General features: G+C 41.7%; 1 protein-coding gene across 3 annotated transcripts in view; it reads left to right on the forward strand.

Moving 5' to 3' along the window:
* LOC115142817 (ubiquitin carboxyl-terminal hydrolase 37-like) overlaps positions 1–16,869 on the forward strand; it is a 37,811-nt gene extending 20,942 nt beyond the window's left edge. For all 3 annotated transcript variants that reach the window (XM_029682581.2, XM_029682580.2, XM_029682582.2), the window contains 2 exons: positions 15,661–15,779; positions 15,910–16,869. The gene's annotated coding sequence lies outside the window, so the exon portion shown is untranslated. The remainder of the gene's footprint in view (positions 1–15,660; positions 15,780–15,909) is intronic.
* Positions 16,870–18,277: the final 1,408 nt, after the last annotated feature.

The following is an 18,277-nucleotide window of genomic DNA, read 5'->3' on the forward strand; positions in this document are numbered from 1 at the left end:
TAGAAGACATGAATAACAATTCTTTTTAGCTAGCAAATATGGCTAGCAAGCATAACTTAACCAAGCTAACGAAAATACACACGTTCTCAGGTAGATTCTGTCAACGTTGTATCATTTTACGAAGTAACTATCTAGCTAGCTACAGTTAATAGTTAAATTAGCTAGCTAATATGATTGTCGCTAGCTAACGTTATATCTGTCACTGACTTGGTAACGTTATTCACCTACATACTTATCTAAGTAGCTTCCTATATACATCTTGAACCCCATTTAATTATTGCTAGCTGGAGTCAATGAGGCTGATTTAACAATTCGATGTACATGATGAATATTAATTTGAGGCAAGTCCTGAAGACAACTAGTAAAAAACTGCGACACAGTGGTAGTAATGTTATATCGTCGATAACAACTAGACTGTCACCGGTATGAAGTGTGTTTAGAGCGTTCGATATAAGGGCTATTTTCTAGTTGCAGAAAGACAGCAGTAGGGTGCAAAGGCAGTTCGCCAGTTACAGCAGCGCGTCCGCTGAACGATAACGAAGAGGTAGGTGAGATCACGGAGACCGGGGTGAGAAGGTGATGAAGCGTACTTCATAAGCTGTAACCGAAAAACAACTGGCATTTGGAAAGTTTGAGGTGAGGGAGAAAGTGGTGAAACAAGTATTGTTAGCATTGTATATTGCTATAGATGGATCGAATTCTCCGTTACCTAGCCAGAGAAATGTTGAGCAACATTAGCAAACTTAGCTGATCAAATAATTGAGTTTATTGTTTGAAACTTAGCTGGCTAATAAAGCCAGACAGCTAGCTAACGTTACAACATCAAATGAGCTAACGTTAGTTCCCTAACCAATTCGCTATAGTATTAATTGGTAACGTAATACGACTCCTTGCCGTTCCTCAAGTTATAACACGTTAGTTGCTTACTGGACCCTGACAATCTGTGTGAAATGTTAACTAGCTAACGAACTAACTACTGTCTGTGAACTAATGTTTTCCCTCGACAGTATATTGTTAATTTTCAGAGAATTAGGTGAAAATGAGGCGTGGTGGATTCAGGGATCAAGTGTAGCTGGAGCTGGGCCTGGCTTATGCTGGATGCCAATAGAGGTGAAAGAAACGCCATACACTTTCACTCTCAGTGGATAAAAAGGTATGCCAGGTGTACTCTCTGCCTGAAAGAGATCAATTGTGCCAACAAAGGGTATCTGGCTCTGCTGCACATTGTAGAACAGATGTCCACAGGCAGAAATTGTACAATGTTATTACGTGCAGTGTAGCCCAAAGATATGGCTTTTGTTGTGTTGAACTTGACAGTAACACTTTTGTGTGATTTTATTATTATTATTTTTTACTCTGAAAGTTATTTTTGCACACATGCAGCCTTGTGCACTTGCTCGGTGTCTACTATAATAGATCAAAAATAAAATGGCTGTTTGTTTCATTCTATTTCTACTTTAACCCTAAGATGCATAGTAAACATGGGCCCCAATGAACCGTTAATGTAATGTGTTTTATTTATATGGGTCTAAAATATTATCAATTTTGTGGAACATAAATCTTTTGAGTGCTGATTTGGACCTTTTCAATAATTATTTTATTGTTTTAAATGTTTTTTGTCACTCTTCAACATTTTGATACACATTTCAATGATAACATATGATGAAAATGCATAACAGCTATTGAAAATATGAGCATATTTTTCACATTCAACCTTTTTAGTGTGAGCAACAAAAGAAATCTTCTTAAGCATGTTTTATAATATTTCAAAACATTTATTTGAAAATCCAAAGTTCATCATCAATATAAACGACAACACCAACAGTTGTGAATTTAGAAAAAGTGAACACTAAAAGGAACAAAGTGTGTGTGATGCTTACTTATGCTGTCTTAGTCCATGCATTTGTTACAAACCACAAGCATGTGACTGCTCTTTGCAGACGGATGTGTTGCACTGAGAACACCAGCAGCTGACTTTTCTATCCTTTGCGCTTGGGCAGAGCTGGCACCTCTTTCTCTTCTGGCCTTGGCTGCTCTGAGTGATGGTGGTGGCTTGGTTCTCTTTCATCAACCCACATCTTTCCATTGCCTCAGTTCTTCTGTGGAGATGGGAGAACCTTCCAGAAGGACAACCATCTCTGCAGCAGTCCAACAATCAGGTATGGTAGGTAGAGTGGCCAGATGGAAGCCACTCCTCAGTAAAAGGCAGGTGACAGCCCACTTGGAGTTTGCCAAAAGGCACCTAAAGGACTCCTAGACCATGAGAAACAAGTCTCTGGTCTGATGAACGCTAGCTAGTTCGTTTTATACCAAGGATGAACATTGGGTTGTTATACTTTACCTGAAATGTGCATGGTCTTTGCAGTCTCTCTCCATAACGCATCTTTATTAGTTGGATCCTTGTAGAATCATATAAAAGTGAGTACTAATCTACTTCGATGAAAAATCTCTCCTCCATCTTTAAAGCACCCACGTTGGCTTTTGTTTACAGGAAGTAGGGGACGTATGTTTGTTGTGAGATCCAATGAATTAATGGGAGGCGGAACTTCCAGACTTGATATGGCGGTTAGCAAGCAATTTAAGGTGAATTCCGCCACCAACTGGACTGGAGTTTGTACCTTGCAGTTCGTCTTTCAGTCACCCACGTGTGTATAACCCATGAGGAGATGGCACGTGGATACCTGCTTCTATAAACCAATGAGGAGATGGGAGAGCCAGGACTTTCAGCGTGATCTGCAACAGAAATAGAAATGAGTTCTATTTTAGCCCTTGGCAACTCAGGCACTCAGTGCTCGCGCAGGAGACGTGTCCGGTCTGGTCAGCATGTTAGATTGGAGTCATTAAAACTTGTTTTTCAACCACTACACACATTTCTTGTTAACAAACTATAGTTTTGGCAAGTCAGTTAGGACATCTACTTTGTACATGACACAAGTAATTGTTTACAGACAGATCATTTCACTTAATTCACTGTATCACAATTCCAGTGGGTCAGAAGTTTACATACACTAAGTTCACTGTGCCTTTAAACAGCTTGGAAAATTCCCCAAAATGATGTCATGGCTTTAGAAGCTTCTGATAGGCTAATTGACATCATTTGAGTCAATTGAAATGTACCTGTGGATGGATTTCAAGGCCTACCTTCAAACTCAGTGCCTCTTTGCTTGACATCATGGGAAAATCTAAAGAAATCAGCCAAGACCTCAGAAAAAAATTGTAGACCTCCACAAGTCTGGTTCATCCTTGGGAGCAATTTCCAAATGCCCGAAGGTACCACGTTCATCTGTGCAAACAATAGTACGCAAGTATTAACACCATGGGACCACGCAGCCGTCATACCGCTCAGGAAGGATAAGCGGTGTGTCCTAGAGATGAACGTACTTTAGTGCGAAAAGTGCAAATCAATCCCAGAACAACAGCAAAAGACCTTGTAAAGATGCTGGAGGAAACATGTACAAAAGTATCTATATCCACAGTAAAATGAGTCCTATATTGACATAACCTGAAAGGTCGCTCAGCAAGGAAGAAGACACTGCTCCAAAACCGCCATAAAAAAGCCAGACTACGGTTTGCAACTGCACATAGGGACAAAGATCATACTTTTTGGAGAAATGTCCTCTCGTCTGATGAAAGAAAAATAGAAATGTTTGGCCATAATGACCATCGTTATGTTTGGAGGAAAAAGGGGGAGGCTTGCAAGCCGAAGGACATCATCCCAACCGTGAAGCACGGGGGTGGCAGCATCCTGTTGTTGGGGGTGCTTTGCTGCGAGGAGGGACTGGTGCACTTCATAAAATAGATGGCATCATGAGGTAGGACAATTATGTGGATATATTGAAGCATCATCTCAAGACATCAGTCAGGAAGTTAAAGCTTAGCTGCAAATGGGACTTCCAAGTGGACAATGACCCCAAGCATACTTCCAATTCCAAATTTGTGGACAGAACAGAAAAAGCATGTGCGAGCAAGGAGGCCTACAAACCTGACTCAGTTACATCAGCTCTGTAAGGAGGAATGGGCCAAAATTCACCCAACTTATTGTGGGAAGCTTGTGGAAGGCTACCCGAAACATTTGACCCAAGTTAAACAATTGTCACGAATCTCGCCGAAGATGGTGCCTCTTCCTGTTCGGGCGGCGCTCGGCGGTCGTTGTCGCCGGCCTATTAGCTGCCATCGATTCCCTTTCAGTTTGTTTCTGTTTATTGGGTTTAAGTGGGTACACCTGTTTTGAGTTAGTGTTTGTTTGTAGGCTATTTAAGGGCACTAGGCCCGCTGGTGTAACGGTTTTCATATGGTGAAGGAGAGTCGGACCAAACTGCAGCGTGTAGATTGCGATCCATGTTTTAATAAACAAACGTAACACGAATCTAAATACAAATACTACAAAAAAACAATAAACGTAAAGAAAACCGAAACAGCCTATACTTGTGTAACCTACATAGACAGGAACAAGGACATCAGGACACTAAGGACAATCACCCACAATAATACCAAAGAATATGGCTGCCTAAATATGGTTCCCAATCAGAGAACGATAAACACCTGCCTCTGATTGAGAACCACTCCAGACAGCCATAGACTCTGCTAGATAACCCCACTAGCTACAATCCCAATACATACACACCAAAACCCCCAGACAAAACACACCACAATACAAAAACCCCATGCCACACCCTGGCCTGACCCAATACATAAAGATAAACACGAAATACTTAGGCCAGGGCGTGACAGCTGGGTATTTGTGCGGGCTTGTTTCCTGTTATCTATGTATGAGTGTTATCAGTATTTTTGCGGACAGTTTTTAGTCCGTTGTATTTTGGGACGGGTTGTTTTGCATGTCGTGGTTCCACAGTCTATGGAATAAAATATCCACGTACTGAATTACCTGCTCTCTGCGCTTGACTCCTCCACTCACCATCGTTAGAAGTTGTAACAACAATTTAAAGGCAATGCTGCTAAATACTAATTGAGTGTATGTCAACTTCTGACCCACTGGGAATGTGATGAAAGCTGAAATAAATCATTCTCTATTATTCTGACATTTCACATTCCTATAATAAAGTGGTGATCCTAACTGACCTAAGACAGGGAATCTTTACTAGGATTAAATGTCAGGAATTGTGAAAAACTGAGTTTAAATGTATTTGCCTAAGGTGTATGTAAGCTTCCGACTTCAACTGTAGTCTGTGTCATCTGAATTGGATACCTCAGGATGGCATCTGTAAAACCATTTTGGTTGTATATCTGGCAACATTCTTATGAGCCTCCAAATGAAACTCCTTTTACTCAATTAGTTAAAAAGGAGAAATTAAAACTGTGATTAATGAACATTAAAAACAAGATATTTAATAAATATATTTATTACATGGATTTTATTTTTGTAGCAAAAAGAAAGGTCAATTTGACGATGCAATGCAGTGAATTCCTTGGGAAATACATACGGGTCATATTGAAAACTTGGGGTAGTGATGCAAAAACTCTTTTTACTTAAAAAATAAGAAATTAAAAAACAAAACTAGGATGTTAGAACCTTAAAGACACATTATTTAAGGATTTCCTGGAATATTAGATGATGACATTTGGGGGGTGGTTAATACAGCAAAAAAAAAAAACATTAGGAAGGGTAATTTTGACCAGCATTGCATCCAAGGGTTATTAAGATGTTTTTTTCCCAAGTGCAATATTTAGATGTGTGTGGTCATAAGTGTTGCATTATAAAGGCTGTCATGGCTAACTGTAATATTAGTGTATTGTTTTTTCTCGAGACTTGAGTGTCATTTGCAGTAAAGTCAAGGTAACAAATAACATTGGACTGCTTTCTTTATATATTTTTTTAGCTTTGAGTAACTGTAGTTCCACATTAAACAGTTTTTATTTAACACACAGAGAATGATCATGTAGATCATATTCTTTGTTGTTTAATTAGTTAAAACCTGCACTTCTCTTTAGCTGTAACGGCTCTCGTTGGTAGAAGGAAACCAAGGCGCAGCGTTGTAGGCGTACATCGTATCTTTATTGATTACACCAAGCACAGTTCTGTCAGGCTACAGAAACTAAACAGAAAACAAGATCCCACAACCTAATGGTGGGAAAAAGGGCTGCCTAAGTATGATCCCCAATCAGAGACAACGATAGACAGCTGCCTCTGATTGGGAACCACACTCAGCCAAAAACAAAGAAACAGAAAACATAGACTTCCCCACCTGAGTCACACCCTGACCTAACCAAACGTAGAGAATAATAAGGATCTCTAAGGTCAGGGTGTGACACTAGCAGGGAATTCTTTTGCATGTTTCAGTGCAACAAAACGAAAGTGTCACCTTTTTGGGCCCTCACCAGATTGCATTCCTGCAAATAACAAGTATCCTGTTTCAGGCTCAATGTATTTGGACCAATGACAACTTGACACATGTAGCTATGAGTACAGGACTGAAATTCCTACACAGATTCTAAACAGATGTTCAACTGACAAACAACTATTTACATTGATTGTTAATTCCCTATTGACCTCTAGTCCTCTGCGTTGTGTATTATCTTAAAATATTCTTACATCGGGGTGGTTAGCATTTTTTGGGGGGTATGATATTTATACCTCAAACTTTCTCACTCATCGTTATTCACGATTCATTCATGACTATCTTTAATCATGGTATTCTATTCTTATTTACAATATGTGACTCCAACGTGACACAATACATTATTTACAATTCATTTCTATTATGTTTACATTTGAGTTATTTAGCAGACGCTCCTAACCAGAGTAACTTAATTAGTGGATTCATCTTCACATACAGTGCCTTCAGAAAGTATTCACACCCCTAGACTTTTTCCACATTTTGTTGTGTTACAGCCTGTATTTAGAATTGAGTAAATATATTTTTTCTCTCACCCAATTATACAAAATACCCCATAACGACAAAGTTAAAACATATTTTTTGAAATGTTTGCAAATGTATTGAAAATTAAATAAAATATTCAATTTACATACTGTAAGTATTCACACCCCTAAGTCGATACTTTGTTGAAGCACATTTGGCAGCGATTACAGCTGTGAGTATTTCTGAGTAAATCTAGGAGCTTTCCACACCTGGATTGTGCAACATTTGGCCATTTAGTCTTAAACTCCATCAGATTGATTATTAACTTTCACTGGGCACTTTAAGCTCTGTCCACTGACCATTGAGCTTTAATTGAACCAGTCACATTCATTCTGCCCTTGAGGCAGAGCTGCCCTCAGGGCAAGATTGAATACGGAAAACTGTCCCTAACCAATCTGGATTGTTATTTGAGGTTTAGGCTAAACCTGTTCACATTCTTTTGACCAACCCTTTGTCCATCTGCTGGGGAATATGAGAAAAAGCATTTAGCATTTCAATAAACCGATGACCAACCCACAAACAACATGGAAGCTATCAAAAAACAAGGAAGATGAAGACACTTAAAATACATTTATTGTGGTGGCATGTTCAAATAAACAATATATAAAAACTGTATGTAAAAAAAGGAACAAGAAAAAAATGGAGCATATCTACAGTATTGTATGTATACTGCAGAACTTTACTTTCAATAAAACATATTTGATAATTGAACTCTATATTTTAAACAATTCTAGATTGGGTTGCCAGACTGTGGTGTCATACATGACCGATGACATCACAATGGTCTTAAAGCCAATTTGAAAAATTATGTAATGTGGATATGTATCAGTCTTAATTGGTTATCGACATGGCTTGTTTCTGCTGGTGCAAAAAGGTATGAAATCAGGTCATTTAATCAATTAACAACTACTTAAATTCTGGAGTAGTATTTTTCTCTTAGACCTAGCGGGAAGAATTAAGTAAAAGTAGATTCTGATTGACGAATACATAAAAAGTGTACATGAAATGTATATGAAGTTCAGCTTTTGCAAATGTCACTCAATGTAACTTGTCTATACTGTGTTATTTGAGGTTGAGGATAGATAGCTAAGTTCCTCTAATTTAGGCCTACATGTTCCTATTAATATGACCCCCACCACACACATTTTTTTTTCTACATTGGCTGGGGATCGGGGAAAATGATTTAGCACTAACACATATTCTTGTCAACAGAAAAAACGGCAGAAAGCCAATTCAATTGATGTGGAGCAGAAGACAAGAAATAAGGAGAGTAGCACTTCATCTCCCTCTCCAATTCCAACTGACCGTTCTGAACGGAATTCCTCCGCCACCTCTGACCCCTCACCCTCTGACCAACTCTCCTCCCTCTATCCACCTCCCTCTCCTGTTAACTGTTCCTCTCGGCCTTGCTCTCCTGCTAAACAGCCCTCTCTCCCCAGGTCACCTGTCAAACACCCTTCCCCAGTGAAATCCTCTCCAGTGGTGTCCTGCCCTAGTTCTCCCTCTCCTACCAACCCTCTGGACAGTCATGGAGACACCAGCCAAGAGGGCGCAACAGTCAGGTAATTCAAACAAAAATAAAATAAGTACAGTGCCATCCTAGAGTCCCCTTGAACAGTTGGCTTTAGAGCTACAAGACCAGGGCCAGTGTTAATCCAGAGTATGAGAGCTAATCTAGGATCAGGTCCTCTGTCCATAATAATCTGATTTATTATGATCTAAAAGGAAATACTGATCCTAGATCAAACTCCTACTCTGAGACGCTTGATAACACAGTCCTAGAAAGTTATTTTCCTCAAACTGCAGTTTTAGGCTCTTCTAATCACATCTAGTGGATAAATAGAGTACTAACCTATTGCCCTGGTCTACTTAGTACACTGCATTTATATGAACATCAATACATTCATAACTACTCAGACTGTGTTTATAGTACAGTATAGTATTTAAGAGAGATACTGTGTAGAGTGATACTATCTCTGCTTTGGAAGCTTTACACCTATTTCTCTCCTTCCTTCAGACCTCTGTCTCTTCAGGACCACTCTATCCCAAGGCCCCAGAGGTCAGGCTCAGGTGCCAGAAGCCAGACTCTTCCCAGGGCCAGCTCAGCCACCAGAAGGTCAGAGGAGACCCAGGGGGCCAGAGGAGAACGGGGGGCCCTGGTCAACATGGAACTTCTTGGGTAAACCAAAACAAACCGCAAATGCAACCACAACACAATGCAGATGCATTGAAAATAAGCTCTTTATTGTTTAGAGATCAATGTCTGATATACTATGGGGATGGGGCTTATTATCAAGCATGTCCGTTTTATTAGATATTTATAAACCCATGAATTATGGCGATCTTGGTCTAAAGGACATCCACTTCTTTGTGTACTCATAGAGTGACATAGAACTTATCCCTGACCAAGATGGCTGCCATTGTCAGCACTTTCTAGAGTTATGAAGGTTTATGACATAGGCCACTCAATGTTTCTAGGATATTGTATCTCTATGTGTGTACTGATGGCTGGTTCTTCTTCACAGGTTGCCTAACATTGGCAACACTTGCTTCCTAAACGCCACCCTGCAGTGCCTCCTGGTCCTGCCTTCCTTCTCAAAGGAAATCCTACGCCAGGAACAACTCTGGAGCTCCTCCCCCTTCTCCAACCTGCTCAGGTAAGGGAAGGCACAAAAGTAGACACACCCCCACCCACCCATTATTTGTGTTCATAAATTCAAGAAGGGACACACTTCATGCCACTTCTATAGAAAGTGATTTTCGTAGCAGGTTAGGAAAGCATTTTTGCTAACCCTTTCCCTAACCTTAACCACTTCATATTCCGCGGCATTTATTTATTTATTTCCATTTTTGTTTTGTTTTCGGGAATCTTCATAACCCAGAGGAACAACAATGACACAATGATTATGATGTAGATATTTGTAGGCCAATTTGGAAACTGTAGAATGACTATATTACCCATACAGGTCATTGACTGAACATTCCATATTAGTATGGGACATTTGGTAGCTTTTAAAATGCTCTGGAAATGAGAGCAGTATCCAAACCAAATATCTTAGGAGAATAAGCAACACATTTTTGTTGTTTTGCTTCATTGTCAGTCCTCAAAGGTGAAATTATATTGAATCGAATTAATCATTTCTAATGATGGGGTGCCGCAAGATAAAAAATATTTGGATATACTCATCTGCCTCTTCAGCCGTAAGCCAGTAGGTTGACACCATCCAGTCAGCTGCTAATTTACTCTCTGTCTCCCCTACAGGTGTCTGTCTGATGTGCACCGTTTGGGTCTACCTGACAGTGGCGCAAACCAGGCCTCAAAAGCAGACCTCATGTGGAAGGTCAAGTACTCCTTGTCGGGATATGATTTGAAGTATCTGGGGGACACGCAACAGGTAACTGAGGCACTACTCTCTTCTGAACATGCACTCTTTTTGCAAGGGTTCATTTTCTCTCAATAATTAGATTTTATCTTGGTATTTTTCTTTCTCATCAAAGGACGCACACGAGTTACTTGTGAATATGCTGTGCCAGCTGAAGGAGGAGGGAATGATACTGAAGACACTCGGGGTGAACTATACCTGCCCTGTTTCCCAGCTGGAGTTCCAGCTTGTCTCAGTGCGCACATGTACCTGGTAAGAGCTCCCAATGGTTGTAATGTATCTACTGGTAACATGATCATTCTACAAATGATATTACAAAACACATGGCATAACATTGTAGAGACCTGAAACAGAAACCCGATGCATTTTTCTTCTCTTTGTCCTGCTTCTGAAGCTGTGGGCGCGAGTCGTCCACCAGAGAGGACTACAATCACCTCTCATTGGACTTCAGCTCTGAGCGCACCTTGCTAAGCAGCCTAGCACTCACTTTCAAAGTCAGCACGTAGGGTTTAGCCCTGGGTGTAGAGACTAACACCCAGGGCAAGCTGCCCACTGTCTCAGAATACGGTATCTTATTATTGTAGTGGTATCACTCATTTTGTAATACTTCTGTTTCTAACCCAGAGCGAAAAGGTTGAATTCACATGTGCGGGCTGCAAGGGCCTCCACGCCTCAAAGGTGGAGCAGTTCCACACACTGCCTCTGTGAGTTGCCCCTTTATAACCTCTCATAGAACTGGCAGTATTTAATTAAATGAGTGGTCATTGTGTCCTGAGCATTTAGGAGTAATTACCTTCCGGAGCAGATTGTAGGACTTAGGGATGAGCACCACCGAACAAATTACACTCATCTGTTATTTGTTGACTGGTTTCATTGTCTGTCTGTTCCTCTCTGTCTCTGGGCAGTGTGCTGGTTCTGCATCTAAAGAGGTTTGGAGGACCTGGGGGGTTGGAGAAGCTGGAGGCTCCTCTTTTGTTTCCTTCGGAGCTGAGGCTCTCCACCTTCTGTGGGGACACGGTGCCACCCCTGCACAGTGCCAGCCCACAGGCCCTCACCAACCAGACCCCCAATATTCAGGTGTCCATCCTCCAGACCCTCGCCAGCCAAGTCTCCAACCCACCTGGAGAGGCCAAAGATAGCGCCCTCTGCTGTTCAGGTAGGTCATGGCATCACAACACTATTCTTGTTCCAACACCACACAAGCCACCCACTCCCAAACGGTCCTGCAGACCGAGAAGCTAGAAGCTGCAAATTAAAATGTTTCTCAGACATCGTCAGTGATGTACGGAAGCTGTTTTAGACCAGAGCAATTCAGACAAGCGACCATGTTTTCACAGCTCTTTATATGTATATTTGACCCCTCAGATTCAAATGACCAGGAACCAGGGAAAATGCTGTGGACAGCCTCAGTGGTGAGGAGAGATAGAGAGTGAAACCAGTGAAATATAAGTTATGACAGAACACTGAGATAGTTATGAGGAGTACATGATCTAGTAGACCTCCTGCAGTAGATTAGTAGTGTTGTGAACTGTAGACAGTGTGGTGGACTGTAGGGGAAAAGAGAATCCAATGATCAGATGTGTTTTCTTACTGAAGAAGCAGCCAGTGAAGTCAGTGAATGGCTACTACCAGCTGACTGGCGTAGTCTCTCATTTGGGAGGCTCCGCAAACTCCGGTAAGTAAATACCTTAAAACACATACATGCAAATGCACAGTACATATGGCATAGGCTGAATCCCAAATCACTCCCTTCTCGACTTTCAATTTGCGCATTTACGTGCGCCTCTGCCATTTAAACAAGTATCCCAAAGCTGAGGGAGTGAAAATGATCGAGGGTTGAAGGCCGGGGATAATAATAATTTGTAGACTGCAAATTGACCGTAAGAAGCCCAAACAGATATCATATTTGACGAATTTCAAACCTTGCTTACATTTGTGTACAATCACGTATGTCTCTTTAATTGTGCGTGGGAGTAGTTTGGAACAGATTTCCAAAATGAAAATCACTTGGAACTGATTTGCTGGTGCTTTTACAGTCTTAACAATTACAATTTTTTACTCAGAAAACATGGGGGGGCCAAATCACCCGTGGGCCAAATTCATCCCACGGTCCGCCAGTTGGGGAACCCTGGTGTAGGGGATAATTAGACCCTCTGATAGCCTCTTAGACCAAGCGAGCAAGGCTGCAGGCTTCAGAGTAAAGTGCCATCCCGACAAGCACTGCTATATGTTTAGAGTTTGCGCAATTTAATTCAAAGGAATGGAGAGGCATGCAACGTGTATGTGTTTATCTCTGATTTCCAAACTTGACATTTGTAACAGATAAAATACCTTCCAAATGAACTGTTTAACTGTTATAACACACTCCATTACCCACAAGAGCCTGACCCTTGACCTCGAGTCTGTCTTCTTTGTTCCACAGGGCACTACATTAGTGACATCTTGAATGCCAGTGGAAACTGGTTCTGCTGTAACGACAGCCAAGTGTCAATGTCCAATGAAGCCACTGTGCTGAGGACCAGAGCCCGGAGTGCTTACCTGCTCTTCTATATGTTCAGGTACTGCTTACTCTCTACATCTATATTCTTGTGTTGCTATATATGTGTACTGTATGTACAGTAAGTGGTTCCTTTCACCCTTCAGGGCAGGAGAGCATTAGGCCCCAGCACACAGGGCCACCAGCACCAGCCTCAACAGGGGCAGCACCCGGACCAGCCTCCACACACCAAGCTCAGCCTCAAAAGGCTCAGCCCAGTCTCAACAGGGGTTGTACCAGGCCTAGACTAAATACCCTCAGCCCAGCTTCAACAGGGGTAGTCCCAGGCCCAGCCTCAACATCCTTAGACCTTCCTCAACAGGGGCAGCACCAGGCCCAGCTTTAACACCCCCAGCCCTGCCTCAACAGGGGCAGCACCAAGCCCAGCTTCAACACTCCCTGCCCAGCCTCAACAAGGGGGGTGGGGGTGTTATAATCACTACTGGCTGTAAGTGAACAAGTAATGCGTGTTTGGGGCAATACTGGATGTATCCAAGGCTCAGCCAGTCGTTCACATAACAACAGGATGTAGCACGTGACTGAAGAGAGAAGAGACAATCAATAGGCTCTGTGCATTATACCGCCTCCAATGTTCTAATTTACTTCCTACAGGGTTGATGACATCCTGCAGCGATTTCTGCTATTGTTTTTATCATTAGCTTGATAGCTATCTAACTGTTGTTGATGCATTTCTGACTGAAATAGTTTGCAATGGCTACGTTTAAATTACAGCCCCGCGAATGAGGTGCTAATGAGAGTGACTTTGTTGAAGGAAAAATTGGGGAGCGACAATTCTTAAAAAGAGGTTTTGTTCCTACAGTCTTCTCATGGAACTGGCACAATGAAAAGAGACCTGGTGTTTGGGAAAGAAGACTGAAACCTCCTGCTCCGACTGAGGAGGATGAAGAACAAGGTGCGCTGCCTATGGACTGTGCCACCTCTGATCAGGTCCAGACACATAATTACTGTGCAGCCCCTGAACCCGCAGCCCTGGACACGGCCCTAATGGCAAATGATGAGCACGTAAGAGAAATTGAGGAGCTTCGAGCCAAGCTGGAGTAACTGACCGCCCAGGCTTTGGTGCGATTTTCTGGTTCTGACGAGGATATGCGTTTTTACACAAGGTACAGTAACGATTTATTGTTATCCAGCATTACTATTGTTTTATTTACTATGAATTATTATTATCCCAAAGTCCATCTTACCTTTAAGAACGTGTTCATTGTTATTTAAAACTAGGCTAGCGTATCTTAGCATAAGTAGGCACATTGAATGCACAGTTGAAGTCGGAAGTTTACATACATCTTAGCCAAATACATTTAAACTCAGTTTTTCACAATTCCTGACATTTAATCCTAGTAAAAATTCCCAGTCTTAGGTCAGTTAGGATCATCACTTTATTTTAAGAATGTCAAATGTCAGAATAATAGGAGAGATAATTATTTATTTAAGCTTTTCGTTGGCCTCCTAGCTTGCACACACTTTTTCTGTTCTGCCCACAAATGTTCTATAGGATTAAGGTCAGGGCTTTGTGATTGCCACTCCAATACCTTGACGTTGTTGTCGTTAAGCCATTTTGCCACAACTTTGGCTGTATGCTTGGGGTCATCAAGACCCATTTGCAACCAAGCTTTAACTTCTTGACTGATGTTTTGAGATGTTGCTTCAATATATCCACATCATTTTCCTTTCCTCACGATGCCATCTATTTTGTGAAGTGCACCAGTCCCTCCTGCATCAAAGCACTTCCACAACATGATGCTGCCACCCTCGTGCTTCATGGTTGGGATGGTGTTCTTTGCCTTGCAAGCCTCCCCCTTTTTCCTCCAAACATAACAATGGTCATTATGGCCAAACAGTTCTATTTTTGATTCATCAGACCAGAGGACATTTCTCCAAAAAGTACGATCTTTGTCCCCGTGTGCGTTGCAAACTGTAGTCTGGCTTTTTTATGGCGGTTTTGGAGCAGTGGCATCTTCCTTGCTGGGCGGCCTTTCAGGTTATGTCGATATAGGACTCGGTTTACTGTGGATATAGATACTTTTGTAACTGTTTCCTTGAGCATCTTCACAAGGTCCTTTGCTGTTGTTCTGGGATTGATTTACACGTTTCACACCAAAGTACGTTCACAGAACGCGTTTCCTTCCTGAGCGGTTGTTTTTCTGAGATCTTGGCTGATTTCTTTTGATTTTCCCATGAAGTCAAGCAAAGAGGCACTGAGTTTGAAGGTAAGCCTTGAAATATTTCCACAGATGCACCACCAATTGACTCAAATGATGTCAATTAGGCTATCAGAAGCTTCTAAAGCCATGGAATCATTTTCTGGATTTTATCAAGCTGTTTAAAGGCACAGTTAACTTAGTGTATGTAAACTTCTGACCCATTGTGATACAGTGAGTTATAAGTGAAATAATCTGCTGTAAACAATTGTTGGAAAAATGTATTGTGTCATGCACAAAGTAGATGTCCTAACCTAGCCAAAACTATAGTTTGTTAACAAGAAATTTGTGGAGTGGTTGAAAAACGAGTTTCAATGACTCCAACCTAAGTGTATGTAAACTTCCGACTTCAACTGTATATTGTCTTTACATTAGATTTCAGTTAACCCCCAAAAATGCTCCCAGGTCGTCACTGCAAATAAGATTTGGTTCTTAGTCCACTTCCCAGGTTAAATAATGGAACATTTAAAACAAATTCACTGCTGTGATGATAGCTGCTATGAATTACAGTAGAATTGCAGTAACAATTAAAACAGGCTACAATAGCAGCTTGGTCATGTCTAGTGCTACTTGATGCTCAGAGAAGATGGGCAATAATAGTAATGAGCTTTTTTGGTATTCAAATACTCTGGGTCTGTCTTTAGATTTGCAATCTACACCCACCTGATGGCCTTCCGACACTTGAGTGAGCGGGCAGCAGAGACCAAGTTTATAAGTCACAAGCACCAATCCATCTGAAACAAGTGTTACTCGAAGAAAACCGGTAAGGGACAACTTCATTAAATACTTAGAATATTATTTGATCTTACTGTAATTTCAAAACATGATTTACTTTTTGTTACGGACCGAATATAAGGACTATATTGTACTAAAACGTTTTTCTTTACATTCAGACACTGCCATCAATCGACGAGTTCTTCTTGTTTATGACTCATCTGTCGCTGGGTCTGAAGCAGAAGGATTTGGCCCATTGGTTCAGCATCCAGCAATCGACAGTGAGACGGATTATCATCTCTTGGGCCAACTTCCTCTACTGTCTGCATGGATCAGCACGGATATGGATCCCCAGGGAAACCATCAAAACCCACCTGCCACCCGAGTTCAAGGACTATCCAGACACCCAGGTAGTGATCGACTGCACTGAACTCCGCTGCCAGTTCTTCCTACAAGTCACACTGTACCTTTAAGGGCATGTTGGGAATGTCACCACATGGAGCTGTCACATTTATGTCATCGTTGTGTGCTGGATCTGTGAGTGACAAGATCTCCAAGCAGTCTGGAATTATTTCCTTACTCCCCCCTGACATGGCCATTATGGTGGATAAGGGCTTTCTCGTAGATGACATTGTTCCGTGCAAGGTCTACCGGCCAGCATTTCTGTCAAGATGCACACAGATGCCAGCACATGAGGTTAGGGAGACCCAATCCATTGCCAGGCTGAGAGTACATGTTGAAAGAATGATCTGCAGAGTAAAGGAGCACAAGCTGTTTGACACAGTTATCCCCCTGACCATCTCAGGCAGCATCAACCAATTACTGGCCTGTTGGTCAACTATCAAAATGGACCTTTGGTCAGAGCATGGGCCAAGCCAGTGTAAATGTACATGTGTTTATTTGGTAGAAGCAAAATAATAATTTGTTTATCTACGACATGTATCAATCATTTGTGTTGTAGTGAATATCAGTTTGTGTGGAGCTTGTATTGGCTTTAATTAGGCAATGAGTTTAGGGGTGGGGAAAGAAATCAAGTGAACACAGAATAGCCAGAATGCAAGACTGAATACAATGTTAGAGATGTGTAATTGATTAACTGAACAATTGAACATTTGCTGAAATACATTATTTTAAACAAATATATTATACTGAGGTTTCTTCACAAGAACATCCAATACTTATTTTTCATGAAACCACTAAACTTGGCACCCATGCAGGGGATCCATTCAGGTGCGAGAGACACTTCTGCAAGTAGTGGTAAAAATAAAAGTGTTCAACCTTCTCTCTTATATTTTTTGAAACCTGTAGATCTTTAGATATTCTTTCAACTAGGATGTCCTCCTGTGCACAGATGACAAAGTCACACCAGCTACAACCTGTGAGAAGAATTTGACCTTGCACCTGCCAGTAGTAAGCATGAAATCTCTTCAACTTCAGCTCTCCATTCTGTATCCTCAGGTAAAGGCAGTCAACATAACTTTGTACATTTGGGCACTTGACCTCTAAGAGTCCAAAGTGTGGTCTCACACTGGGATCAAATATGATGCCATCTGGAGAGGATCCTAACCACGGAGCATCTGGGTGCACTGGTGGCTTCGGCCACATGGAAAGAAGTTAACATTCTTCAGTGTGCAGTACTCCTGTACAGCCACTGGCTCCATGGCTAGCCCCCTCTTCATCTCCACGGTCTGCACACCAGATCCCTTGAACATCCGCTCAGCTAGGCGGTCCGCTGAGGTCTCTCCCCGGACATGGCAAACCTCTTGGAAACGAGAGGATGTAAGCACACTGGGAAGACTGAAGCCTGTTGCCATCTAACGGAAGTATTAGTGGAGAAGGGGCATCGGCAATTTTCACAATTTCACGGGTGTGGAAGTTGATAGGACAGCACACTGCCAGCTTGCACTGGCCCAAAGGCGGACTCAACCAGGGGCACATCAGCTGACATTTCCATTGTTGTCACAAGAGGGGAAGTAAGTGGAGAAAAGTTGGCATATGTTTCTGAGACGCGGAGAAGGTCCATGTCAGGCATATATCCATGGAGTGCTTTGTAGAGACAACTTCTGCAAAACATTTTAAAACCTTAACATTAGGTTGGAGAGATTACTATGACACAGACTCATAGTAGACACAGACTTTTCCAGAAACAGCACAAGCCCAAAAGTTGAAATAAAATGGATTAAAATATACAGATTTATAGATTTTAAAAAATCACAAAACATTTTTCAAAATGTTTCCATTCTAGGAACCTCCAACTTACATTTACATTTTACATTTAAGTCATTTAGCAGACGCTCTTATCCAGAGCGACTTACAAATTGGTGCTTTCACCTTATGACATCCAGTGGAACAGCCACTTTACAATAGTGCATCTAGGTCTTTTAAGGGGGGGAGAAGGATTACTTTATCCTATCCTAGGTATTCCTTAAAGAGGTGGGGTTTCAGGTGTCTCCGGAAGGTGGTGATTGACTCCGCTGTCCTGGCGTCGTGAGGGAGTTTGTTCCACCATTGGGGGGCCAGAGCAGCGAACAGTTTTGACTGGGCTGA

This window comes from Oncorhynchus nerka, linkage group LG15 (genome assembly GCF_034236695.1).
Source record: "Oncorhynchus nerka isolate Pitt River linkage group LG15, Oner_Uvic_2.0, whole genome shotgun sequence".
Classification (NCBI taxonomy): domain Eukaryota; kingdom Metazoa; phylum Chordata; class Actinopteri; order Salmoniformes; family Salmonidae; genus Oncorhynchus; species Oncorhynchus nerka.